The following is a 26,975-nucleotide window of genomic DNA, read 5'->3' as shown; positions in this document are numbered from 1 at the left end:
CAACGAGATGGACCCCCCAGGTGCTGGGGAGGGAGTGGGACCGGGGGCTAGAGGGGGAGGGGGATAGCGGGAGGGAAAGAGGGGACGACGTCCTGCCCCGCCGAGCTCTTCTAAGAAATCGAGATGGGAACCCCCCCCCCCAGGTGCAGAGGGGAGGAGGGAGGGGGACGGGGGCTGCTGGGGGGAGGACAACGACCTGCTCCGCCGAGCTCATCTAATACAGCGAGGTGGACCCCCCCTCAGGTGAGGGGAGGAGGATGGGGGATGGGGACCAGCTAGAGGGGGAGGGGACAATGTCCTACTCCGCTGAGCTCATCTTCGACATCGAGATGGACCCCCCCTTTCAGGTGCGGGGAGGGGGGACGAGGACGATGATGTCTTGCTCTGCCCAGCTCATCTTCTAGGTCGAGATGGACCTCCCTCCCCCAGGTGCGGGGAGGGGGCTGCTGGAGGGAGGGACCGGCTGGAAGGGGAGGGGAGGAGGGTGCAGTGCTCCGCTGAGCTCATCTTCCACATCGAGAGGGACCCCCCCCCCAGGTGCAGGGAACGAGGGAGAAATTGGGACGGGGACGAAGGCTAGAGGGGGGGACAACGATGCACAGTCTGCCCTTCTGGACTGAGATGAACAGCCCTCCCCCCAAGTTCGGGGAGGGGGCTGCCGGGGGGGGGGAGAACTGGTTGGAAGGGGAGGGGAGAAGGATGCTGTGCTCCGATGAGCTCATCTACGCCGAGACGAACCCCCCCCACCAGGTGCAGGGGGAGCAGGCTGCAGAGGGGGAGGGGGATGGATACCCTGCTTCCCTGAGCTCATCTTTTACGTTGAGATGGACTGGGGGGGGGGTTGGGAGAAAGCGGGCCGCAGGGGGGAGGGGGACTGGCTGCGGGGAGGCGGGGAGGATGCCCTGCTGCTCCTAAGAGTTCGTTCAGTCCATCTTATACGTTTGAGATGGACACCCCCACTCCCAGGTGCAGGGACAAGGGAAGCGAGTGCCCTGCTACGATGAGCTCATCTTCTGCATCGAGATGCTCCCCCCCTTCACTGTGCGCTGGGGAGGGGGTTCGGGGTGTATGATGCCCAGCTCCTCTGAGCACTTTTTCTGCATCGAGATGGACACCCCCTCCCCCAGGGGGTTAGGACAAGAGGAGGATGGTGCCAGGCTCTTTTAGATGCCCCTCCTCAGCTTCGGAGAGGGGGAAGGGCGGGGGGGGATTATCCGTGGAGGGGGTTGGGGACTGGCTGGAGGGGGTGATGCCAGGCTCCTTGGAGCTCGTCTACTTCGTGATAGGTATGGGATAGGGGCTACTCCGGGAGGACGATGCCCAGGTCGACCGAGCTCATTTTCTTCGTCGAGATGGACCTTCCAGGTCCAGGGGATGGGAACCAGTTGGGGGGGGGGGTGAAACCCTGCTCATATTCGCCTCGAAATAGACCCTCCAAGTGTGAGGAGGGCGCTGGGCACTAAGCAGGGAGGGAGGAGACGATGCCCTCTCTTCTCCGCTCGCCCGTAAGGCTTCCACGACCAGATAGAGCCTCCCAGGGGGCCCGGGACAGACTGTTGGGAGGACAGGGAGGGTGCCCCAGCTCCTTTGAGCTCCCCCCTCCGCAGGGAGATGGGCCGTTCAGGTGCACGGCGCTGGCCCCTCCTTCCTTTCTTTCTCCTCTGTCCCCAGGGGCAGTAGTTAGAGAGCAGCCTGCCGCCCAGGACCAGGCTCCCAAAGTTTGAAGGGAGATCCTGGACTTCCGAGTGTGCCGGGGGACTCGGCAGGCTGAGCAGGGCACGGCAGAGCTGGGGGTGGAGGGTGGGCGCGGCCTCCCCCTCCCCCCCCTTACTCCATTTGTCACCTCCTCTCCTGATCTTAGCTACCTGTCCCAAGCCCTTGCATTTGACAATCTCACCCCAGGGGGGAGGGGGGCTGGGGCGGGGCACGTCTTAGGGCAGGGGTGTGGCGACAGCCCCCCCCCTTCCTTTCTTTAGCTTTCTCGTACGTGCAGTTGGGCGCTGACTTCTTTCCTTTCTTTGTGGGGTGCAGGGGGAGTAAGCTCTCGGCTGAGGCTGGTGCTGGTGGAAGAGCTTTTCTTCAGGGCGGTCTCCTCCCTCTGCCACCTCCCCTTCCCCCTCCCTCCTCCCCTCCGCCGCTCTCCCCAGGATCCGCCTGCCATCGAGGGCTCCCACTTCAGCCTGGGGCCCCACCTGGCATTCATGCCGCTTTGATTCTTCCGGAGGTCGGGAGAGGCTCGGAGACCTTTGCAACGGCCCGTGGCCAGCGCAGTCGGTCACCGTGGGCACTTTGCAAAGCTTTGTCCCAGGCCCTCCCTTCCAGGTCCCCTGTCTTTATGGGTCCCTCCACTAGGAGGGGGACAGGAAAGGGAATCTGAAAAGTGGCCGGCGAGCGGGGATGGGGGAGGGGGAGCTGCTTTTTCTTTTTCCAGTCCATCCACGGGACAGTCAGATGTTAAACCTCATCAGCCTGGTCGATGGCACTTGATTCTTTCGATTTGGGGCAAGTTAGGGGACCCTTCTGACTGCCATTTTTTTGTTCCCCTAGAGTTATGTGTGTGTGTTTTAATGTCCTGAGGCTAAGCCTGCAGGATGCAGGGACTTCATTGACTCTAAAATTGGAGCAAAGCAGGTGCCTTCGCATGGTTTTCTGGAGAGGTCTGAAAGAGATTGGACCCTCCAAGCATAGGTGTCCAAGGGATGGGAGCTCCCCAAAACCTTTCTCCTCGCCTCGATGTCCATTAGTGACACAGGAGAATTGTACTAATTTGTTTGTTTGTTTAGCTGTCTGCCTAGTCAGAAAATGGGTCAGTCAGTCATTTGTATTTCAGAACGATAGAACTCCCCCCCGGCTTTCATCTCCCTTTTTTCATTCCTGTCGGGCATTTTGCTTTTTCTCTTGCTTGAGTCCTAGAATTCTCCTTTATTAAATCTGCGATGGTGGATTGATGGCAGGGACAGCTCAGGAATGTTTAGCCAGGTTTGCAAGAGCTATTGGTCATTGTGGGTATTTGCCTTCTTTGTTTTCTCCCAACAGAAAAGACTCTCATCTCTTAAACGTGTTTGTGGTTTATAGGACCAGAAATGAGCGTATCATTGGTGTGTGCCCCAGCTAATAAAGCAGGGTTAGGGACTCTGGAGCTTCGCAGTGCCTGAGCTGCATTGTTCCCTTTCTGTCCTTTATGGACTTAGCAAAGAAGGCGGCTGGGGGATGGGGGGTGTAAGAAAGAGACAGAAAGTGCCCCCAGGAATTGTTGAAAATAGGAGCCTAGTTACAGGCTCTGCGAAGGGTTTGGAAGCCAGGTTGCCACAATTAAGGTTGTATGACTGGTGGAAACTCAGTGCTTGAGGTTAGATAAAAATTTCATGGCTAGCTCGGTCATTGTCAGAGATTATGGCTCTAATAGTAATAATATCAGCTAGCATTCATGTAAAGCTTTACAAATGCTTTTTCTCTCATTTGATCCTCACAAAAACCCTGGAACCTGGGTGCTATTAGGATCCCCATTTTACAGATGAGGAAACTGAGGCAGGCAGAGGTAAATCAGCTTGCCCAGAGTCACACAATTACCAAGTGTCTGAGACAGGATTTGACCTCAGGTCTTCCAGAGCTCCATCTACTGTACCACAGGAAAGGCTGGACTGGAGTCAGACCTTGGTTCGAATCCTACCCACCTCCAATATTTATTAGCTGTGTGATCCTGGGGAAGGCACTCAGCCCCTCGTGACCAGGGTATGTGGCAGGGTTTCCTCTTGAAGGGAGCAGAGAGAGCCCAGCTTATTCACAGCTCTTTCCAGGCCTGTCTTTTCTACACGTCCCTGCTTCAGGTGAGGTAAACAAACACTTTGGAGCCAGATGGTTTAGGAGGAGCCTTGAATGATTCTGCTCCAGAAGGAAGTGACTTGTCTAAGGTCACCAAGTTAGAGGTAGAACCAGGATTCTACCTAGGTCTTCTGACGTCTAGTTCTGTGTTTTCATCACCCCAGGCTATTTATGGCTGTGCAGCCCCAAGGCTCAGGATAGGAGGATGACTGCATTCGGCTCTTTGTTGGTGATTTGGATGCATTTGCCGAAGGCCTTGTAATTCCCATGATTCTCAAATCTCCTTGTCCAGCGCTGAGCTCTCTGCTGACCTCCAGTCTCTCATCTCCAAATGCCTATTAGACATCTTGAACCAGATGTCCAGTAGACTTCTTAACCTCAGCCTGACCAAAACTGAACTCATTATCTTTCCCCCAAGCCTTCCCCACTTCCAAACTGCCCCTTATTGTTGAGGGCAACACCATCCTTCCAGCCCTCTGACACTGCCACCCCTTGCTGCAGGGCTCCATCACCCCCCACCTGGACCATTGCAATGGCTGCTGGGCAGTCTGCCTGCCTCGAATCTCTCCCCACTCCAGTCCATCCTCCATTCAGCCATCGAAGGGATTTTCCTCAAGCACAGATACAGTTATCTCTCTCTCTCTCTCTCTCTCTCTCACTCTCTCACACACACACACACACACACACACACACACACACACACACACACGCAGAAGATGGGATTTTAGGTGGGACTTGAAGGCCGCTAGGGGAGTGGCAGCCAGGTGGAGTTGAAAAGGAAACTAATGGATTCTCTGCCTGGTTGGTAAGAAATAATTTTTGTCAGGGGCTCAGAGCGAGGGGTGCCCGAAGCCCTTCCCAACTCATCTTAATCCTTGGGCTTTCCCTCTGTCGACTGCTTGCGATTTCCCCTGTCTACATCTTGTTGGTATGTTGTGTCTCCCCTTGTTTGATTGTGAGCTCCTTGGGGCTGGGACTGTCTTTCGCCTCATTGTATCTTCAGTGCTTGGCACAGGGCCTAGCACACAGTAGGTGCTTGTTGACTGACTGACAGACCTTCTCCCCTCTCTTGGCCCCCACTCCCTACCACTTGTCAGCTATGAGATTTCAGACAGATCCCTTCATATCTCTGGACCCCCATTTCTTTCTCTGTCAAATGGTGGAGTTGGCTGAGCCAACCTTAGTGGCCAGTCCCTTGCAGCTCTAAAGTCTGTGGTTATGAGGCCTGGACCCAGCATGCCGGCTGGGTTGGGGGCTGTAGCCAGGCATGGGTGGTGGGCAGACTTGGGAGCTTAGTGTGAGTCAGGAGCAGGGGATGGCAGCCCAGAAAGTTGCCGTGATTATTTTTTAAGGCAGCCTCATTCAAAAGAGGTCTCATGTCCAGAACTTGGGTGGTGAAAGTCCCAAGCTGCTCCTTCCCATCAGAATGGATCTGGAGCATGACATTTGAGAAAGGACATTGACAAGTGACCTCTGGAGGCTTCAGCTAAAGGCACTAGGGTGTGTGGGACTGTCCCCCAGTTCGTGGAGGCCACTCTGGGGAAGAAACCATCCCCAGCAGTGTGGCTTGTTTGGGGAAGCAGTGACTGGAAGCCAGCTGGGCCAGCTCCGTTGAGGTCCTTTCATCAGGCTCGGGAGCTCTTGTGGGCCAGGTCTGGGTCTGTGTCTGCCTTTCTTGATGGTCTCAACTCTGATTGCCTTTTGCTTAGTCTGTTAACTAAATCTCAGAATTTTATTGGGTGCTTTTACTGTGTGACGGTTACAGATTAACCGACACCAGTGGAATGACTTAGTAGCAGCATTGTATTACTTAATAATAGAGCCAGGGGGTCATGAAAACCTGCATCCAAATCCGGCAGCTGTGTGACCCTGGACAAGTCACTTCCCCCCTGCCTGGTTCAGTTTTCTCAACGGTGAAATGAAGATAATAATAACACTGACTTCCTACAGTCATTGTGAGAATCAGAGGAAATGAAATAATATTTTTAAGTGGTCAGCACAGGCCTGACGCATAGCAGGTACTTATTAACTACTTAATTCCATGGGTCCGTGGCTGTGATTATTTTGAAAGTAAGGGGGTGTGTGTGTGTGTGTGTGTGTGTGTGTGTGTGTGTGTGTGTGTGTGTGTGTACCATACATTTTGGTTCTAGAATGCTTGTATCTTTGTGTTGTGACGTCTTAGTTTACAAAGTACTTTCCTCAGAGCAGCCCTGTCATGAATGCTGCAAACACTGCCATTATTTTTAATCAAATGAGGTAACATATGTAAAGTGTTTTAGAAATCTTGACGCATTATAGAAATACTAGCTATTGTTTTCCAGATGAGGAAATTGAGGCCCAGAAAGGATGGCTAGTAAGAGGCCTAGCCAGAACTGGCCCTCAGGGGCCTGGCTCTAATTTGGGGCTCAGTCCTGTCTGAAGCCCTGCAGAACAACCCGGTGCCTAGTGTCTGGGATCTTCTTAGAGGCTCTGTCCTTGTTCCTCTTGAACTTCAAAGGGAATTTACCTGACTTAAGACGGCCCTTGAGGGGCTAGACTAGCCAGAAAGAAGGGCTTCCTTCCCAGCACCTCCAAAGCCTCACAAAGGGCTGTCCAGGAGCCCTCCATTGGCAGGGGCCCACATGGTGCTAGAGGGCAGCAGGCTGCACAGAGACCCCAGGGAGCCTGGCCCTCCTTTCTGCCGAGGCTTCCATTGAAGAGCTGGGGCCACCCGCCAGCAGGGGTCAACTGGCGACCCTTGTGGAGGGGCCAGTGTGGCTCCTCCCCTCGGTTCAAGGGTAGGATCATTTTCATGTGAAATAGGGGGAGCCTTCTTCATGCGGCTGCAGACAGTGAGGTGGGAGGTTGAATTCTGGGGCCACAGGGGGAACCACAATATATCCGCTGCTGTACAGAGCATCCCTCGGTAAGGGAAAGGGAACAGCCGTTGTCCTCAGAGGCTGCTGGCCCCAGGCTGTGGCCCGAGGAGCCAAAGTGGGCCAGGCTAGTGCCCAGAGGTGTTTCCGCTGAATGTCACCCTAGGCATTGTCCTTACGCCTTCATGGCTGGCAAAAACCTACCAGATCAGCCTTCTAAAAATGGCAAGCTAAGCCCTCTTGGAGCAAGCCAGACTGGGAAAGTTTGCACAATAAAATGAGCCAGGATTGTGGGTTCGTGGGAAAAATGCAATACTACAACAGTCTACCCCTTCAGTGCATTCCCTCCGACTCATCTCTTTCCTTTGTCCTTTCTATCCTAGCAGCCGCAGGTCCAGTCACTCTTCACGGCAGCCGACTGGCTGGCCTGCCCAGGGTCACTGCCACTCCCAAAGTCTCTGGTCCTCTGCCAGCCATCCCTTCCTGTATCATCCCACTACCCTTCCTGGCCACCTCCCACTTAATGATGGAGACTGCTGTCCCTCATTTCTTCCTGTCGGAGACCTCCAGTGACTGCCCAGGTGCCAGGCAGCCATCTATCCAGCTTTCTTGAGGGACATCATCAGAGGCTGTTTCTGCCTCCGCCTCTGCCTCCACAGGCAGCCCAGCCCTTCTGGGACGGCTCTAATTTGTTTGAAATTTTTCCTTCATCCAGCCTAAATCTGCTTCTTTGCAGTTTCTACCCATTATTCCTAGCTCTAAAGATTCCTGAGGCAAGTAAGTTAATTTCTTTGGGGCAGTAGCCTTAAACACCTGAAGATAGTTCTCATGGCCCCTCTGGATTTGTCTTCAGACTGAATTTTGTCCCCCCTCACGCCTGACTCCTTCCTCTGATTGTTCTCTGGCTTAAACTCTTAGCCATCTCCATCTGACTGTTCTCCAGCTTGTCCTAAATGCGAGTGCCCAGGCCTGAACCCCATGTCCAGACGTGGGCGGACAGGCCCAGGGGGCCCCTGCATTTCAAGATCATGCCCATTTTCTTGGGTGTCATGTCCCACTGACCCGTGGGGCTGCCAATCGCTTAAAATCCCCTCATCTCTTTCAAACAAATTGCTATGAAGTCATATCTCCCCTACCTTATACTTGTGCACTCAGATTTTAACCCCAATATAAGACTTTATCCCTATTAAATTTCACCTTATTGGATTCTTCCCGTGTCACAACCTGTCAGGATTCTTTGTGTTATCCATTGTATCAATTATCCCTTCTAGCTTTGTGCGTTCCAAATTGTATAAGCCTGATATCTCTGCTTTTATCCTAGTCGTTGATTAAAGCATAAAATGGCCCAGAGCCAAGCAGGAGCCCTGGGGCTGACCCTCATCCCTGGAATGACTTGCTTCCTCACTGCCTTTCCTCATCTCTACTTTTCTACTAGGATTTGTGTGGGAATCCTTTCCTGACCCTCTCCCCCCACCTCTTCATTGCTGCTCTCTCCCTCTTCCTCCAGTTATCACTCACTCTCTCTGTCTCTCTCTCTGTCTCTCTCTCTCTCTCTCTCTCTCTCTCTCACACACACACACACACACACACACACACATATACCTCTCTTTATATATTATAACCTCCCGGAAGAATGTAAGCTCCTTGAGGGCAGGCATTGTTTTAATGTGTTCTTTGTTCCTCACCAGTGTCTAGGAAGCTAGCTGTCTTACACAGACCCTTGATCTATGTGTATTAGATTGGAGCATTCATAGACAAGTTGACGTTGAGTATTAATGCTCAGAAAACCTTCCTGGCAGCCACTGCCACCTCCTTAGGAGGCGATGGGCTCCTGTTTTTCCAAAGGGAGGCTGGACTGTCTGGGATGCCATCAAAGCAAGACTTGGTCAGGTCCAGGTTGCACTCGATGACTTTTGAGGCCTTTCCAATTCTGATTTGGGCCCAGGGAGAGGAAGGGGGACTTTGTGCGGTGATCACAGAGGGCGGGCATTATGGAAAAGGGGTGGCCTGGGCCCAAAAGATGGGTAGGACTACCACAGGCAGAGATGAAAGAGGGGGAAGGAGTCAGAAAGGGCCAAAAGCTTTGCAGGAGCTAGCAAGCAATTCCAAGCATCAAGAACTTGGTGTGTTTGAGCAGTAGGAGGTCCCACGGAGGGGTGCGGAGGGTCAAAGCTAGAAGCCCTTAAATGCTTGGCCTCTGGGTCCCTCAATCCAAGCTATTTGAATTCACCTCATTGGATTATCCTCTCCCTCTCCACGTTGTCTACAAAGGGGGATGAGTAACCTACTCAGGTGTCTTATTAAAAATCAAGGCATCACCTAGATTTACAGGGTTCCCATGACCCTCCAGTTTAGGAGCCTGCTTAACAAAAGGGGTTAGGCTGGCATGAGCTGTTCTCACTGAAGCTGGGCTGGCTCTTGGTGGGCACTGCTTTTGCTTTCTTTCATTTTTAAAGCTTTATTAATGCCTTTTCAAAGCTATCCCAGTCACTTTCTGTCATACGCTTCACCCTCCTTCAAAATAAAGAAAAGCGGTTCAGAAACCCTCCAACGCACAGCACCTCCGTCTGATGATCTCTGCCGAGAGGGGGAAGGGCAGTTTTCACCCAGAGCCAGGCTCAGCCCCCACCTTTAATCCGGCGTCAGCTACCCTTCAATGTTGTCTTCATTTATGGTATTGTAATCATTAGATAGGTCCTTAGGCCTTCATTGCTGGACATTGCTTCTGTTGGTGAATTCCTTGACCCAGAGGTCCGAGGATCCTCCTGGAGAGCGATTCCTCCCACCTTGGTCCATGTAACTGGAAGTCAGTAAATCCAGAGGCAAGCCAGAAGATAAAAATCTTAATTAGCATCAATTGATAGATTTGGCAGGTGAATCACAACCTGCCCAGTAGAGGGAGGGACACACACAGAGTTTTACACAGCCTTTGGGGCTGGGGTGGTAGGCAAAAGGAGCTTGTCACCTGAGGCTGCTCATCTTTCTTCTTTCTTTCTTCCTTTCTTTTTCTTTCTTCCTTCCTCTTTTTCTTTCTTTCTTTTTCTTTCTTCTTCCTTCCTCTTTTTCTTTTTTTCTCCTTTCCTTCCTTCCTTCCTTTTTCTTTCTTTTTCTTTCTTCCTTTCCTTCCTTCCTTTCTTTCTTCCTTCCTTCCTTTCCTTTCCTTTCTTTCTTTCTTTCTTTCTTTCTTTCTTTCTTTCTTTCATTCTTTTCTTTCTTATCAGGGTTAAATGACTTGCCCAGGGTCATGAAACTAGTGTCTGAGGCCAGATTTGAACATCGTTTCTTATGCAGCAATAGTATTACATTATGTTCACACACCGTGAACTTGTTGAGTCATTGTCCAATTCAGGAACCCTCACTTAGTTCTCAGTTCTTCGCCACCACAAAAAGAGCTGCCATAAATACTTTTGCACGTGCAGGTCATTTTCCCCCTTGATTTCTCTTTAGGAGTAGTATCTCTGGGTTGAAGGGTGGGCACAGTTTGGTGACTTTCGGGGCATACTTACAAATTGGCTTTCCAGAATAGCTAGACTAGTTCACAGCTCTATCAATCATGCATTAGTGTGCCCTTTTTCTCACAGCCCTTCCAGCATTTTCATTTTCTTTTTTTGACCTCTTTGCCAATTTAATGGGTTCTGAGGTAGAACCTCAGAGTTGCTTTCATTTGCATTTCTCTAATTATTAGTAATTTGGAACATTTTTTTCCATGTATCTTTTTTTTGGTTTTTTTTTTGGTTTTGGGGTTTTTTTTTTTAGACAATTGGGGTTAAGTGACTTGCCCAGGGTCACACAGCTAGTAAGTGTCAAGTGTTTGGTCTGAGGCTGGATTTGAACTCAGGTCCTCCTGACTTAAGGGCCAGTGCTCTGTCTACTGTACCACCTAGCTGCCCCCCCTGTATCTTTTGAAAGCTTGGATTTCTTTCTTTGAAAACTGCCTCTTCATTCCCTTAGACCATTTATCAAATGGGGAATGGCACTTGTTTTTATAAACTTTAATCAGTTCTTTACATATCTTGCAAATGAGACCTTTATCAGAGAAACTATCCAGTTAACTATTTCTTTTCTAGTTTTAACTACATTGCTTTCTATGCAAAACTATGCTATCAAAAGTATCCATTTTCCCTTTTGTGATCTTCCTCGTCCCTCATTTGGTCATGAACTCTTCCCTTATCCTGTAGATCTGACAGGTGATTTCTCCTCTGCTCCTCTGGCTTGTGGATAATGTGACCTTTTATGCTAAGTCACGTATCCACATCTCGTGTTTATCCTTCCTTGAAGGACCTGTGATTTCATCCATGTGGATGCTTCCACTGACACAGGTTGCCATCCCTCAGTGATTTTGACCACGGTTTCTCATAAAACCATTTATCACCTGCTGGAGAACCCTCTGGGCTTCTGAGCATTTTGGCTGGTCCTAGGGAGCCAGGTGGACCATGGCTGGGTCTTCCATGCATTGTCTTTCCAGATTGCTGAGAGGACCGACAGTGCAGGTCCCAATTAGTGTGAATAAGAAATCCTCGAAGCAGCCTCGTTCTTCAGGTTCTCAGTGCATCTCTCCATTGGACTGGAACCAACGACCATATTTTATGTAATTATGACTTGGAGTAGTTTTACACGTGACCCCTCCTGGGAATCCCTGCTCGCACTAATGGGGATCTGGCCATCATGGCAAAGAGCCCTGGCTTTGGCCTTGGTTGAGCTGGGATTGGATCCAAACTGCTCATGCCACCTCTGTGACCCCGATCTTTCTGGGCTTCAGTTTCCTCACCAGGATCAATAGGTGACCTTGAATGCAGTTCCTTCCTTTCTTCCCCCACCCCCAGGTCTGGATCCATGACTGTGTTCTATTAGCTTTGTTTTCACTAATATTTCTTTATTTCTTAGGTTATGTTGGTCTCATTTTATTATCAATAGCCATGATCTTTGCTGGACTAACTAGAGAATTTATTCTCTCAGAGCGAGTAGGTCATGGAAGATATACATTTGAATCTCAAATGTGTAGATATTGGCAAAATTCCCAGGCTCGTGACGGCGTGGAGTTGAGTCAGAGCTTGCAGTGTAGACATGGCCAAACGTGACTTTCAGGAGAGTATGGTGGCCACCTCAGGGAGTGCTACTGAGACTAGCCCAGCATCGTTGGACTGTGAGGGTCCTGAGCGTGCCCAGAGAAGTCGACCATGGGCAACCCTTTGTAGCTCCTTTGTTGAGGGGACATGGCCAGGTTCTGGGCTGAGTGAGTCTAGTCTGCTGGGCCGTTTTGTTTGGGCCTCGCTCTTATTTCCACTGAGGACAGTCTGTCCTGTGACCAGCCATGGCTGGAAGCATCTGCTAGCTGATTCTGCCAGGCCCTCCTCAGCCTGCCCTCAGCTGCTGGGGCCTAACCTGCTCCTCACAGGTGGGCTGCCCCCAACCCAGCCCACTGGCTGTGGTGTGGTTCTAGGAGGAGGTGCAAAGTGACAGAATACGGCACTCAGGCCTGACAGAACAGAACTCTTACCTTTAAGGCCCAGCTAGTGATTCTCCAGGACATGGTGGATATGAGAGTGATTGCTCACCAGAGTCAGCCTGGGAGTTGGCCAGGATTTTGTCAGGCTGCTGGCCTGCCCCACAGTTGTCTTAGGGGTTTAGTCACTCAGTCAGTGATTGAACATTTAGTAAGCTCCTACTATGTGACAGGCATTGTGCTAAGTGCTGGGGATTCAAAAGACAAAGAAATGGGGGAGGTGACGTGCAAACAAGATGTATAGAGGATAAAGGGGAAATAAAACAGAGAAGCACCAGCGTTAAGGGGGATTGGAATGATTTCCACAGAAGGGGGAATTTCACCCCAGACTTGATGGAGGATTGGCTATTTAGTCCTGGAGGCAATGGGGAGCCACTGGAGATTTTTGAGTAGAGGGGTGATATAGTCAGAACTGTGCTTTGGGAAGATCCCTTTGGCAGCTGGGTGGAGGGTAGACTGTAGCAGGGAGACCCCCAGCAGCTAGTACAATAATCCAGGTGTGAGGTGAGGATGGTCAGCACCAGGGTGGAAGGGCAGTGGCAGAGGAGAGAAGGGAATAGACATGAGAGATGTTCTGAAGGTAAAAGCCACAGCCCTGGCAATAGATTGGGCAGGGAGTTGGTGGGGGGGTAAGAGCAAGGAGTTGAGAATGATGCCTAGATTTGGGCCTGGTCGAGTGGGAGAATGGCAGTACCCTCAGTAGTAACAGGAAAGTTAGGAAGTGAGGAAGGTTTGACAGGAAAGATAACAAACTCATTTGGGAGCATGTGGACTTTAAGATATCTGTGGAACGTCCAGTTCCAAATGGTCAGTAGGCAGTTGGAGATGCAAGACTGGAGGTCAACAAAGAAGTCAGGGTAGGGTAGATAGATCTGATAATTAACAAAGAAATGATCATTGAATCCATGGGATTCAATCTATGGAATCAGCAAGTGATGCAGCATAGAGGGAGGGGAGAAGAGGACTCAGGCCAGAACCCTGAGGGACACCTACCATTAGATAGTATGAGCTGGTGGCGGATCCAGCCAAGGAGACTGGGAAGGAGACGTCAGAGAGGGAGGAGGAGAACTAGGAGAGGGGAGGGGCGTCCTGAAAACCTCGAGAGTGATCCACAGTGTCAAAGGACACAGAGAGGTCAAAGAGAAGGAGGATGGAGAAAAGGCCATTGAGAGATCAGTCTCTTAATAGGTACTTCATATAGAAAGAAGAATTTCTGGTTCTTTATGTTAAAATTTCTAAAAAAGCTATGGCATCCCACACTTGTGTAAAAGAGGCTCTTTAAAAACTGGAGAAGCAGCAGCGTGGGTGTTTCTATCTGTCTTTCTCTCTTTCTTCCAGCCACTGAATCTCCAAAATCTGGGTCACTGCTCAGAGAGGGCCTTTGGGATCTTTGTTGTGGTCTGTTTTATTTTTGAGAAAAGGTTTCCCCAAGCATGTCAGGGTGTCCTGATCAGCTTCAGGTCAGATCGGTGGGAGGCCCCTGGCTGGGGGCACAGGTGTCCAGCTCAGGGTCTCAGTCAGCCAAGAGCCCTTGAGCTCCAAGGCAGGTTCCTTTTCCCTTGCAGGTAGAGTAGGGAAGGGCAGGGGGCAAAGGAGAATAAGTCCTGTTGGAGAGAGAACTTCAGGTAGATTCCGGAGGGGAGCCTTTGGAGAAAGGGTTAGGGCTGAGAGGGGAAAGCCTTTCAGGACACTTGGTGAAAAAGTCACCTTGTTAGAGGGGAGGGTTCTCCCTCAGGGAAAATCCCCTTTCAAGATTTATGACGTGAAATGAATTAGAAAGCTGACCTTCTGCAAAGAAAGTTTTTGAAAGCATCAGTGAATTTATAATGTTAAATTTAGGAAATGGAAGGTTTGATTAAGGCTGTTGGGACAGATGAAAAGAGGAAGGCTCTCCCTGCTCATGGAGAGGTTTCTGGAACGGCCTCTTAGAAAGTAAGTCCCTCGACGCTGGGTTTCTTCTTGGGAGCTCTGTGCGGGCTGACGGACCTGCTGCCATGGGGAGGGAGATGCACTGCACGGGCCCCACCAGAAGGCCTTTTCCTGAGGCCCAGGTGGGAGGCAGTTCTTCCCAGCTACTCCATTGACTTCCTTATCTGCTGTTGGGAAGTGTTTTTATCAGAGAAGCTTTTTTTCTCTCTTGTAAGATCCTAATTTTCAGTGAGGGCCTGCTATTTCTCTGGAAGGAGTATGACGTCAAACACAGGAAAACGTTTCTGTTCTTCACACATTTGATCTGGATGGTGATCACTCACTGCCTCTTTTCATTGAAAAGAATACTAAGATTGGAATGATTGCCAGAGAAGTAGGGGGCACTGGGCCTGCGCCACAGGACCATCTCGTTACAATTTGACTGATCACACTCCTCAAGGGTGGGATGCTCTGTCCTCGGTGCTGGGCACACAAATAGCCCCTGCCCCTGCTTTGTGGAATATCAGCCTGGGACAGGGAGGTGATGCTTATGAGGAAAAAAATATGTGGGCATGAGTGTGTTATGTGTACATGCATGCATGAGCATTGAGCAAGTTTATGCCTCGCCGTGCATGTGTGCACATGTGTGCACTGTGCCTGTATGTATATATGTTGCATTGTATGTGTATGTGTGCCTGTGTATATGTGTATGCATGTGCACATATATGTGTGTGTGTCTGTGTGTGTACATATATACCAAGTGTAGAGGTGGGAAAGGGAAGCACAACAGCCTGGCATTGGGGGGGGGGGGGGGCAGGGGGACTGGAGACGTGAGAGATGGTACCTGAACTGAGCTTTGAAGGAAACTAGGGGTTCTGAGAGACAGAGACAGAGACACAGAGAGAGAAAAACAAAGAGAGAGACAGAGAGAGAGAAAAACAAAGAGAGAGACAGAGAGAAACAGAAACAGAGAGAGAGAAACAGAGAGGAAAACAGAGAGCGAAACATAGAGAGAGAAACTGAGACACAGAGAGAGACAGAGAGAGAGACAGAGAGAAACAGAAACAGAGAGAGAGCATGCACATTCCAAGCGAGGAAGACAGCCTGTGCAAAGGTGTGGGGCAGGAGCTGGAAGGTGGCAGGTGAGGCAAGTCCAGCCGGTCAGTGGTGCTGGAGTGTGTAGGGCAGGGCACGGAGTAAGTGGGGTCAGTCTGGCAAGGTCAGTGGGAGCCACTAGGGGGGCGGGGCGCCTCCCAAGGTCAGCCAGAGGAATCTGTACCAGCTCTTAGAATGGCTGGGGACACTCACATGTCTCTTATGGGAAATGCAGCTTGAGTTTTCCATTACCTAAAGAAGGTATTCTTTCTTACTGACATATGAAGATAGCTCATGATTCTCCATCAGGGCTTAATGAACTTATTTTTTTAAAAAATATTCTGATAACTGCATTGCCATATAATGATTTCCTGTGTAACCCCACACATTTTATTTTCTGTATGTAAGAAGCTCATTCTTAGGCTTTCTTGGATTGACTGCCAGAGGGCCAGGGGGTCTAGAACACAAAAGGGCTAATTAAGGCTGTGGAGAGAGGAAATGCTGTGGCCCAGGTCCAGAAATGTGGACAAAGCACTTGCTCACCTTGCCTGCTCTCCTTGTGGACAAGAGGAGGGAAAACGGTCCATTAGAACTAGCAAACATCCAAAACCTCCGGCGCTGTATGCAATGTTCCCCACCTGTAGCCCCCTACCTCAGCAGAGACATGAGAGGAGCTGACTTCTGGGGCCCAGCGCAATCCTGGAGTTCGGGTGCTCTTCCTCCCACTGGCCCACTGGTCGTCTTGGGGCGTTGTTCCCCAGGCCCTGCTCACTCCCCTTTGTGGAAGCTCATGTCAGGCTCCCCGTGTTTGTCCAGGGGCCATGTTTTTATTTCCATCAGATTCACGGCTTGTTTCTCAGTCATGGGCATCTCTTTTGTTCCAGTCCTTTGCTGCCACCAAACGTGTGGCTATAAATACCTTTGTGTGTGTATGTGGGGCCTCTCTTTGGTGATTGACCTCCTAGGGGCATGGGCCCAGCCCCAGTGGAACCTCTGAGTCTAAGGGCATGGACAAAGTCCTAGTCTCTTTCTTCACATAATCCCCATTTGCTTTTCGGATTGGTTGGATCTACTCACAGCTCCACCAACAATGTATTAGTGTGCTTGTCTTTCCACTCCAACACTGATGTATGTACTGTGGCCGAGGGACTGGGCTAGGGAGTGAAATAAAACATAGCTGGCATGGGGCCTACTATAGTAAGGGGGAGGGGTCTTTATCTAAGGCATTGATAAAAATGCTAAACAACACAGGGCCCAGCACAGATCCCTGGGGCACCTCATTAGAGACCTTCTGCCTGACTATACTATGTGCCTGTCTCTCCATCTTTTCCATAAGAATGGTCCAAGGTACTTTACCAAATGCTTTGCTTGTCAGTGGATTTGCTAAAATCTTATTAAATTTCATCTACTGCCTTCCCTTCATTCACCAGTGAAGTGATGGAGTGGGGGTCAGCCTCCATCCTCTAACATACTGCAGTGGCCTCCTGAGCAGCCACCTTCACTCAGCTACTGAAGGATGAGTCCACTTCCCTTACTCAGGGATTCCAGTGATTTCTCTCGTGTCCCTGTGTGGCCCCCAGATCCCGTGCAGCCACCTTTCCGGCCTCATCTGGTGTCACTTACTCTTAACCCTCCTCCACGCTGTGGTCCAGCCAAATCAGCCCTCCTCCCTTTGTCACAGGCTCCTCAGTCTTGTCACATCGCCTTGGTTCTGGCTTTGTCCCAGGCCTGGAACCTCCTCCCTTCCCACCTCTGCCTCCATGGGAGGCCCTTCCTAGTCACCCAGTGGCTTCCCCTTCTCCTCTGCGGGTGTCCTGTCTCACCTGTGAGAACAGAAGAGAGCCCGTTTTTGCTTAGCACTGGGCCTGCTACCTGGGAAGAGGCCTCCATGAGATGCTTATGAGTTGGCTGGTTCAGAGCATGAGCAGTTGGGTCGCCCCATTGTCTGGCAGAACAGAGGACTGGCCTTTGGAGAAGCCTGGTTCCCTGGGGACTCTGCATGTACCTGAGTGTCCTCGGGCAGGGCTGCTAACCTGCTACCCCTTGGGTGCTTTAGCTCTGTAGTACGGCCTCACAGGGTTGCTCTCAGAGCATTGGGGTGAAAGCGGAGAAAGCCCAGGATCAAGTCCCATCTCTGACTCTTCACTCCTTGGGTCACCTTGGTTGGGCCAGTTACATCCCTACCCTAGGCCTCAGTTTCCACATTGGCAAACTGAAGGGGCTGGTCTCAATGGCTGCTGAAGGCCTCGCAGGTCTGCAGCTTGATGGCCCTACGTGAAGCCCCTTTGCAGGAGAGCATCTCTGGAGGCTCCAGGCTGGCTGTACCCCAGTCTCTGGTCTAGGACAGTGGGACCTTTCAGGCCTCCATGGTAGGGGCAGTCTTAGGCTCCATCTTAGTTTGGGGGTTGCCTCAGTGGCCTTTCCCTAGTGTTTAGATGAAGCTTTGATTCAGAACAAAGCAGGGTTAAGTGAGAACTGGTCAGAGTGGAGTTTCCCAAAATCGCTGAGTTGGCAGGACCCCCAAGGCCAGCCTTGCCTGAGTATGATTCCTGTTCACACCATTCCTAGCTAGTGACTGGCCCGGCCACCTTCCCAGGAGGCTCATTCGGTCAGTTTCCTTCTGGATAGCTCCAAGTGTTAGGAAGTATTTCTCCTCTACTCTCTACTATTAATAAAACGGCTTGGAGCCAAGCACAGATCCCTGGGTTACTCTACTGGAGACCTCCTATCACATTGACGCCAGACTATTAATTACTCTTTGGGTCTGGTTGCTGAACCAATTCCGATTTTCTTAACTGTAGTCTTAGTTACACACGTTTCTTCATATTGTCCAGACCCAGTCACCTCCTTTCCTAAAATCTCGGTAGACAATGTGTATGATATTCCTGTCCTCATCCATTCCATCTGCATTGTTTCTTGACAAAGATGGAAGTGAGGTGACTAGTCTGAGCTGGCCTTGATATGGAGAGAAGGGACCCACAGCCACAGACGTTTATCAGGCACTTGTCATAATTTAATTGGCACATGCCTTGAACATAGGGACATATGGTATACAAATCTGGGGTCTTTTGCCTACTGGCTGGGCAATCCTTAGGGACTCCCAGCTTCTTCAGGCCTCAGTTTCCTCATCTGCTAAATAAAAGGATTGGGTAAGGTGGTCGACTAGAAGGCTGTTAGAACAGTCTGGAAGACAGGCGATGGGGCCTTTTTGAGGGTGGAGGCCATGTGAGCAGAGAGAGGGAAACCCGTTCAGGATCTGTGGCCGAGTTAGAATCAGTGAGGCACAGCAAAGGAAGCCCCCAGGGGAGGCTGGGAAGTCAGGGACTGAGGCATCACCTCTGGGACCTTGGACTCTATAACCTTTGAGGTCCTTCCTGGGTTTAAAACGTTGATTGTCCAGCCATGATCTGATACCTGTCAGAACTGGAGCTGGAGGCCTTGAAGGGACATGCTGTCACCCTCTGCTCAAATGGCTTGATTTCCTGGGGAGTCTTTGCTCCTCCCGGGGCTTGATGCACAAGAGGATCACCCATTCTGTGGGGTTTGCATCTTCCAGTGATACAGGCTGGTCACTCCCTGGCAGCGGGAATGTCAGCTGTGGGCTAGAGTGAGCCAGGGGCAGGCAGTGATTCAGAATGCTTCCAGGGGCCCGTGGGTGTCTGAGCCATGCCTACTCTTCTCTTCAGTCCCAGAATGAGCAGACCAGGAGGAAGGAGGGAACAGATCTTTGCCTGACATTATTGAGAGCCTTTCTGAACTGCACAACAAGGGCTCTGTAAAAGGATTCTCCCTGGAAGGAACCGGGCAGTTAATGGGTGGCTTCTGGTGGCCTCCCAGGGAAGGACTGGCCTAGGACGTCTTGGGTTCAGATTCCACCTCTGACACTGACTAGATGTGTAACCGTGGCTGAGTTTCTGTTCTGCTTTCTGCCTCAGTTTCCTCATCTGTAAAACAAGGCTAACAATGCCTCTTGTACCTGTGGTGAATAAGGATCGAATGGGATAATGTCTGTAAAGAAGGACCTCTGCACACTTACAGGGGTCCTCCCGGGATCTGTTAGGCTGTTAAAGCCAAAGGGCTGCCCACAGTAGAGGGGAACCTGACTGGCCGGGGCAGGGGCGGGGGGAGATAAAAGGGGGAATGGCTAATTTAAAAGAAGAGAGGTGGATTTACTCCCTTGTCAAAAATAAGGCTAGCCCAGCCTTAGTGCCTTTTTAAAAATGCCATTTTTATTGACATTTTTTGCTGATTATGTCATTTATTTACAAATATCTCTCTTTCACTCTTGAAAACCATTCCTTTTAACAAAGTTAAAGGGAGTGGTGATATTGGAATAGTTCAGCAAAACCACCCAATACCTTAGCCGTCCAGCGTATGCTGTATTTCACACCCATAATTCCCAAACTCTGCAAAGAAGATAACATTTTCTCAGCTCTTCACGGGGCGGGGGTGGGGGGCCAGGGAGCAGGGCTCGAGTCAGACTTGGCTTTTAGGTTTACATAGCATTCAATTTCAATTATTCTTTCTGTTTACATTTTTAATCAAGGAGCACTTACTAAGTGCCTCCTATGCCAAGCCCCCTCCTAGACCTTAGGGATACAAAGATATCGTAATCCCTGCCCTCAAGGAACTTCCATTCTATTGGAGGGAATATACCCTAAGATATATCATTTATTGTATTTACCAAAAAAAAAAACCTGCAAGGTAGGTTTTCTTTTTGGTGAAAGCACTAGCAAGGGGGAAAGGGGGCAGGATAGGGAGGAGAAGGTCAGAAAAGGATTGATGTAGAGGGTGTCCCTTGAAGGATTTGAAGACCCAGGCGAGAAGGGAATGAATTGCAAAGCATGGTGGACATCCTGGAGGGAGGCGCAGAAATGGGTGATAGAATGTAGCAAGAGGGCTGGTGGTGCTGGGCCCGAAAGGCATGAAGGGCAGTTGGAAAGGTGGGTGGGAAGCAGGGAGTCAAGGGCATGTCAGGCGCTAGGGAGCCACTGGAGTTAAAGAGGTGGGGGTGTCCCATGAGACCTGCACTTTGGCAGCTTTGTGGAGGACAGATTGGGGAGGGAAAGAGACTGCAGTCAGAGAGACTGATGAGGGGTGGCTATGGGAGTGAGGGGAAAGGAGGAGACAGGCAGGGGAGCTGCGGTGAGGTAGAAGCCAGATTTGGCCCCTGATAGGAGGCAGTCCTGCGGCCTGTTGTTTGCCTGGCTCCCTAGCAGCTCAGACAAGTCTTTGTTGTTTCTTCCATCCCGTTTGTCCCCAGTGATTCCCCCCTCAATTGGCACTTACTCTCTTTCCGGTTCTTTGCCCCCCCCCAAAGGGGCTGCTCTGAGCATGTTGGCACTGGGGGCATTTCTTGCCCCCTTTGTGCGCCTTCAGGCCCTAGGCGGAGGCCACTGCATTTGGTCTGGCCCAGATGGGGCCCAGGACCTCCCCTCTCCCCACTGGGCGTCCCCATCTCTCTCTTTTTCCTCTTTGGTCCTTTTTCTGCACTTGGACCAGCTCCTCTGCAGCTGTTCCAGCCCGATGCCTCTTGGCTCCTCACTTCCTCTGGACCCCAAGCGTCCCTCCTGAACCAGCTTCCCCGCCCCCATTCTTCTTTTCCCCTCCATCAGGCTGGAAGTGCTTCTGTTCAAAGGATCCTTCTTGACCTCTGATTTTAAACTGTCATTTTCTCAAAATTCTGTCTTGAACTCTGCTTGCCTTTAATCAAATGTCAAGTACCTATGATTTGGCTCAAGGCCTGGCCAGCTCACCTTTCTTCTTCTATTACCCTGCTTATTCTTAGCCTAAAATGACATCAGACTTGCTCTTTCTCCAGACTTGTTAAATAGAGAACACATTTTGGTGAAGGGGGAGGGAAAGGGGGAGGAGGGAGCGGTCCCACAATATTCCAGGATTTTCTGGCACAGGCCAGTATACTCTATACCATTTTTTTGCTCACAGCTTATGTGGCTCTCTGGTATGTGCCGGATCCTAAGGCACTCCCAACCCATGTCCCTGGAATCTGGGCTGGTACCAACAACAGGTCAGCCAGGAAATCCAAGCCAGAGGGCTGCTGGGAGCCAGAGCCAAGAAACCCCTTAAATAAATTGGAATTTTCAGGAGAACCTAGGGCTCACTGGTCTAGCCAGAAGGCCAAACACAGCTGCCACCGATGGGCTCAACCACCACAAACCCCTGAGCTTCAGGGAGCCGGAGGGCGAGGGCCTTCCTACAAGCAACTTGGAGATCAAGAGCCTTGTCTCCCACCATCTTGGAACAAGATGAACCACACAGCTCTTTTTGAATATGAGTTTGGCCCGGTTAGGACAAAAGCTTTGTTTTGTTTATTAATTATGTTTTATTAGTGCCTATTTATATTTATAAAACATAGCTGTTTGTATACAGCTAGGTCCAAATTAATGCAATAATGAATCCCTGGAAGTGGCTGCATATATTCAGATTTGTACTACTTAAAGTTATAATTATGTAAAAATGTGGTCATCGGTTCCAGCCAATTGGAAATATGCAGTGCTCTGATAATGTGATGACTTCAAGGGATTCTGTATTCACACTCATCAAGACCTTGCTGTACGTCCGCCTGAAAACCAACAGCTCTGGTGACTACCTGACAGCACATGAGGCCCTGTGGTCCCCCACGTGCTTGCCAGAAGGAGGGAGCCATGTTTCATTGGCTTCCAGGGCCAAGGTCCCTCATTACGGTCACTTAGTTGTCTGATGTCCCAGGTGCCCTAGCAGAACCCCGGCCGCCTGACCTCTACTCTGACTGGAGTGACTGTCCGTGGAAGCTGATGCCTGACCCAGACGTTTGTGCAGGGGGGTGTTGTCGGTGATAATAACATTTTGTAGAGGGCTTTGGGGCTTAGAAGTTATTCTTCTTTGATGTTCCAAACGGCCTGGTGAGATGGACACGACAGGTTTTATCTCCATATGATGGGTGAGGAAATGGGCCCCTCGAGGGAAATGTCTTGTAACTATGGTTATATCCAGGAGGAGAAGCCAGATATGATCTCAGGTCTCCCAGAGCCCACGCTCAGCTCTGTAAGCTGCCTGTCAGCACAGAACTCGAGGGGGTCGAGGGCGGCGCTAACCAGCGGGCCTTTCCCAGTCCGAAGGACTCGCCTCCATGATTCAGCATTGCAGTCTGACAAGGCAAGAATCAATCCCCTTCTGTCTTCTCTCCATTGTGCCCTCTGAGGCCCCTGCCCACCCCTCTGCTGATAACCGACTCCCTTTGATAACTTAGTGGTGCCCTTCCTTCCCCAGCCCCTCTCTCCTTCCCAGAGCCCAGCAGGGCCTGCAGAAGTGGGCACACTGCCCACTCCTGTCTCTTTGCCAACCTCAATGTAGGAGGCTCACTCCCTTTGATGATGGCAGCCTCTAGAGAGCCTGCTAGGTCTCGGTGGGAGAGCTGCAAGGGACCTCCTCAGTGGTCGTGCTGAGCAACAGTCCCCTTGATGATGCGCCTAACCATGACTGTCAGCCAGCCACTGCACCCCTTCCTCCAGGACACTGCACCCTGCAGCAGCCTGGCTTGCTTCCCCAAGGCCTGCCAGGCCTCTCAGGCACCACCTCCACCCTTAGCTTCCTGGCTTCCTCATCCTCTGGCCATTCTTGCCTCCACGCCTGGGGAAAGGCACAGCTGTGGGCACTCAGCCGACTGGACGTGCATCCCCTCGGTCAAGGCTGGGCCTTCCCTCCCTCCCTGCTGCCTGGCACCATTACTCTGCTTAGTGATTACTCAGAAACTCTTTCTTCTCTGCATTCCTTCAGTCCTTCTTCCTCTTCCCACTGAGCAAAGATCCTCACTTCCTCCAGCCGAGGAGAGAGGAAGGCTTCTTCCCTGAGCTCCGAGTCCTTCCCCATCCCTGGTTGCTCCTCCTTTGCTTGAGTCTCTGAGGAAGAGGGGGTCCTACTCCTGTCCCCATGCAGCCCCTCTCTCCTTGGGTCCTTGATCCCCTGACCTCCTCAGATCATGTCCTGTTTCCTTTTCTTTCTTTCTTTCTTTCTTTCTTTCTTTCTTTCTTTCTTTCTTTCTTTCTTTCTTTCTTTCTTTCCTTCTTTCTTTCTTTCTTCCCTCCTTGGGTCCTTGATCTTTAGCCAGCCTCCTCAGATCATGCCCTGTTTCTCTTTCTTTCTTTCTTTCTTTCTTTCTTTCTTTCTTTCTTTCTTTCTTTCTTTCTTTCTTTCTTCCTTCCTTCCTTCCTTCCTTCCTTCCTTCCTTCCTTTCATTCTTTTCATTCTTTCTGGCATTTTCTTCCTTCCTTTATCTTCTGGTCTTGTCCTGTTGTCTACAAACACATGCAATGGTTCCCTCCCAGTCTTTAAATAAAGCAGAACCCAGACCCTTCCCTGGGTCCTATCCCCCTCAGGCCCACATCGAGGGAAGCAGTGATGGTCCTCTTGCCCTCCGCCCTGGTCATACATCAGTTGGAGCAGCCCAGTGAGTTCTGATAAGCTGAGTAAGGTGTAGCGACCAGGATGGAGAAGAGCCTTGTGCTCCTGCCCCACGAGTATTAATGAAGGAGACCAAGGACATCTAGAGCCTGTAGACAGAAAGAAAAGATTATAGGGGTGCAGGGCAGGTAGAACATGGAGCCTGGCTTCAGGTATTTGAGAGGCTGTCCTGTGGATGAGAATGAGCTCCGTTCTCCCTGACGCCTTCTGGTGCTCAGCGACTTGGTGAGCTGTCCCAGACCGGGACAAGCCACTTGTCGCTGCCACAGACGGCTTCTTGTGGTGGGCTCTGTGGGTCTTATTAGCTGGGAGATTCTGTAATTCTTCCCTCTGTCAGAGCCAGATACCTTCAAAAAGTGCCTACTCTCCATACCTCCCAAACCTGAGTCCACATTCGCAGCTCCTCTGCCAATCTGTATTAGCAGGGGGTGATCTCTGAACCAATGACATCCTGGTCCTGAACAAGAAGCAATGCTCTCAGCCAGTCTTGAAGGGCCCTTGCTGACCCAGGGAAGGCCTCGGGAAGGCTGCTTTCAGAAAGCAGGATGTTAGCTGAGACTCCAGGAAAGCCAGGGAAGTGAATGGAGACAGTGAGGAAGGAGAGTGTTCCAAGCAGGAGGGCCGGCTGGTGCAAAAGCCTGGAGTCGGGAGCAGAGCCAGGAGAGCACATGTCATTGGACATCCGGAGGCGTGCTTTAATGGCCTTTCCTGCTTAGCCATTTCCAGTCCTGTTGGGCTGGTACGTGGCCCTCGATGCTCTGCCAGGCCTCCCGAGGAGCCTGGCCTTGTTACTCTGGGAGCCCAGCAATGTCACTAAGTGCCCTGTCCCCGTCTGCCTTGAAGGAGCACCTGGATAGTCCTAGGCGACTGAGGTTTCCCTTGTCAAGCATCATGGAATTGAAAAGACTTTTCAGGCACTAGCGTAAATTGCCCATTGATGCCCAGAGGGTTGAAATGGTTCCCCAGGATCACAGGGCTAGCACATACTATTTTTGACTCTGAGCTGATAAGAACAGACACCCAAAGCTTACTTTTGATTACTTAAAGACCACTTCTCTGTGGAGGGAAGAACTGGTCTCATCTTCATCAGGCTTTGGACTATTTTTTCTTAGAATTCTGTGTTCTAGGGACAGCTAGGTGGTGCAATGGATAGAGTTCCAGCCTTGGAGTCAGGACCTGAGTTCAAATCAAGCCTCAGACACTTGACACTTACTAGCTGTATGACCCTGGGAAAGTCACTTAACCCTGATTGCCTCACCAAAGAGCAAAACAAAACAAAACAAAAAACCTGTGTTCTGTGGTGTAGTCTAACCATAAGCGCTGTTCTCTCTCCTCTAGTGTTACCTTCTGTTTGTTTGTAAAAAGACAGTGTGGCTCAATGGAGAGGGTTGGGTCCAGAGTCAGGGGACCCTGCCGCATCCTGCCTGGGTGAACTTGACCAAACTCCACAGTCCTGGGCTTCTGTTTCCTCCCCGGTAAGACAAAGGGGTTGGGCTCTCCTTTCCCCAGCTCCAAATGTACCATCTAAGAGCCTGTGGGTCTGGCCCACTATCTCCCCCAGCAGAATATCAACTCCCTGGAGAAGGCGTGGTTGGTTTTCTTTGGTTCTTGTTGGGTCCCTGCCATCTCCTTGGCCCCCTCGTGCACATAGACACATAATAACATTGAATGGAATGTCCGAGCAGCCTCTGGTCTGAATTCTTTATCTGTTCACACACTGTTTGTCCAGAGGAGATGGGAGTTTAGAATCAGAAGCTCTGGGTCTGAATCCAGGGTCTAGTGAGTGGACAAGTTGGCAGGCCTGCGTTCTACTCTTCCTCACACAGTTACTATCTGAGCCACCCTGGGAAAAGTTCTCTCTGAGCCTCAGTTTCCTTATCTGTAAGAGGAGGGAGCTGTGCTTGCCCCTCCAGCTCTAGTCTGTGATTCCATGTGGCCTTGGGCAAGTCACTTCACTTGGTAAGATTTCAAGTTTCTTGCCTAGGAAATGAGGAGGTGAGGTGTCCCCATCATTACCACCAGGGCAGGAGGCTTTGTCCCCTTGAGTTCTCCTTGCTATAAGGCTGCGCTGTTGCCTAAATTACAATTTCCAAGTCAATTAAAAAGTAGACTCAGCAGTTTACCTTTTGGAAGTCTGATTATTGTTTCCTTCAATGATTTCAACGTATTTTGGATTATTAGGAAACTGGCCTCTGGAGTCTGATGCCAGATTTGTATTTTAAAGCACAGAAGCTGGTTTTTGCTTAATGATTAATTCCTGCATTAGGCTCATTATAAGCAGGCTTCATATTCTTTCACTAAGACTTAGATATTTCCTTTTTGAGGCAGCTAAGTTAAAAAAGAAATAAAGAATCAGCCTCGTAACTCTGAAAAAACATTGTGGCCAAGTTTGCGGAGATAGACTCGGGCTTGGGTTTGCTGAGCCAAAAGGCTCATCTGAAACTACCTACTGCAAATGGCTCCGTTCCGTCCAGCCCCCAGCCTGGCTGGGATTGGCCACTCGGGCTGGCTCCATTCAGAGACTGGTCTTGCCAACAACAATGACGACATTTGATTTGGGGTTGGGATTTCGCTCCAGAAGCAGGTTGGCTGGTGGGGCTGAGGAAGGAGCTGAGGTTACTAAGTAGCAGGCTGCAGGCCTCGGGCTGGTTTTCTCAAAGGACTTTACTTCTGTAAATCAGTGATGTCCCCACGCACCCCTTCGAAGATGCAAAGGGAACACTGATGAGCTCCATCATGGTGTCCTCTGTCTGCTTTTTAGAAGGAGGTTAATTAAAGCTTTGAGTTGCCATGTGGGTGCCTGATACAGTCTGAACAAAATTAAAAAGTACAACCTCCTTCCTCTTCCTCCTCTCCCTCTCTCCACTGCCAGGCTGCTAAGTTTTAGACTCAGAAAGCCAAAAGTCCAAATAATTATTGCTTACCGGTATTATTCCTTCCCTGATGAAACCTACCATTTTTCTAGGCCTTTCCTCACATTTGAAGATTCTAGCATATGGACATTATAACCAGATTTTAGTTTGTGACTTTGTCACTGCTTTTGGAAGTCCCTTTGAATCCCTACCAGACAGACATAGTCACTGCCATAAGAGTCACTGCTGTGGCTAAGCTGTTGTTCCTATTGGCTGATAGGCCCAGTCCTAAGGCCATCAGTGTCCAAATGGGGGAGTCCCTTTGTCCCAACGTAGCTAGAACACAAAGACCACATTTGTTTTTCAAGCAAGCTGCGAATGCTAATGCTCAATTATAAAAGGAGAGAAGGGCGCAAGCTCACTCTTGTAGTCCTGGCTTTGGCTGCCATGGTTTCCATGCATGCCTCTTGCTTTAGGTGA

At 50.5% G+C, this 26,975-nt stretch overlaps 1 protein-coding gene across 2 annotated transcripts in view; it reads left to right on the top strand.

The window, feature by feature from the left end:
- The window catches only part of LOC114024909 (phosphatidylinositol 3-kinase regulatory subunit gamma), a 60,900-nt gene that overhangs the window by 259 nt on the left and 33,666 nt on the right, over positions 1 to 26,975 (top strand). The window lies entirely within an intron of this gene.

The sequence above is a fragment of the Vombatus ursinus genome, unplaced genomic scaffold (assembly GCF_900497805.2).
Source record: "Vombatus ursinus unplaced genomic scaffold, bare-nosed wombat genome assembly UNPS02014825.1, whole genome shotgun sequence".
Classification (NCBI taxonomy): domain Eukaryota; kingdom Metazoa; phylum Chordata; class Mammalia; order Diprotodontia; family Vombatidae; genus Vombatus; species Vombatus ursinus.
This window is presented reverse-complemented; position numbering and strand designations above follow the sequence as displayed.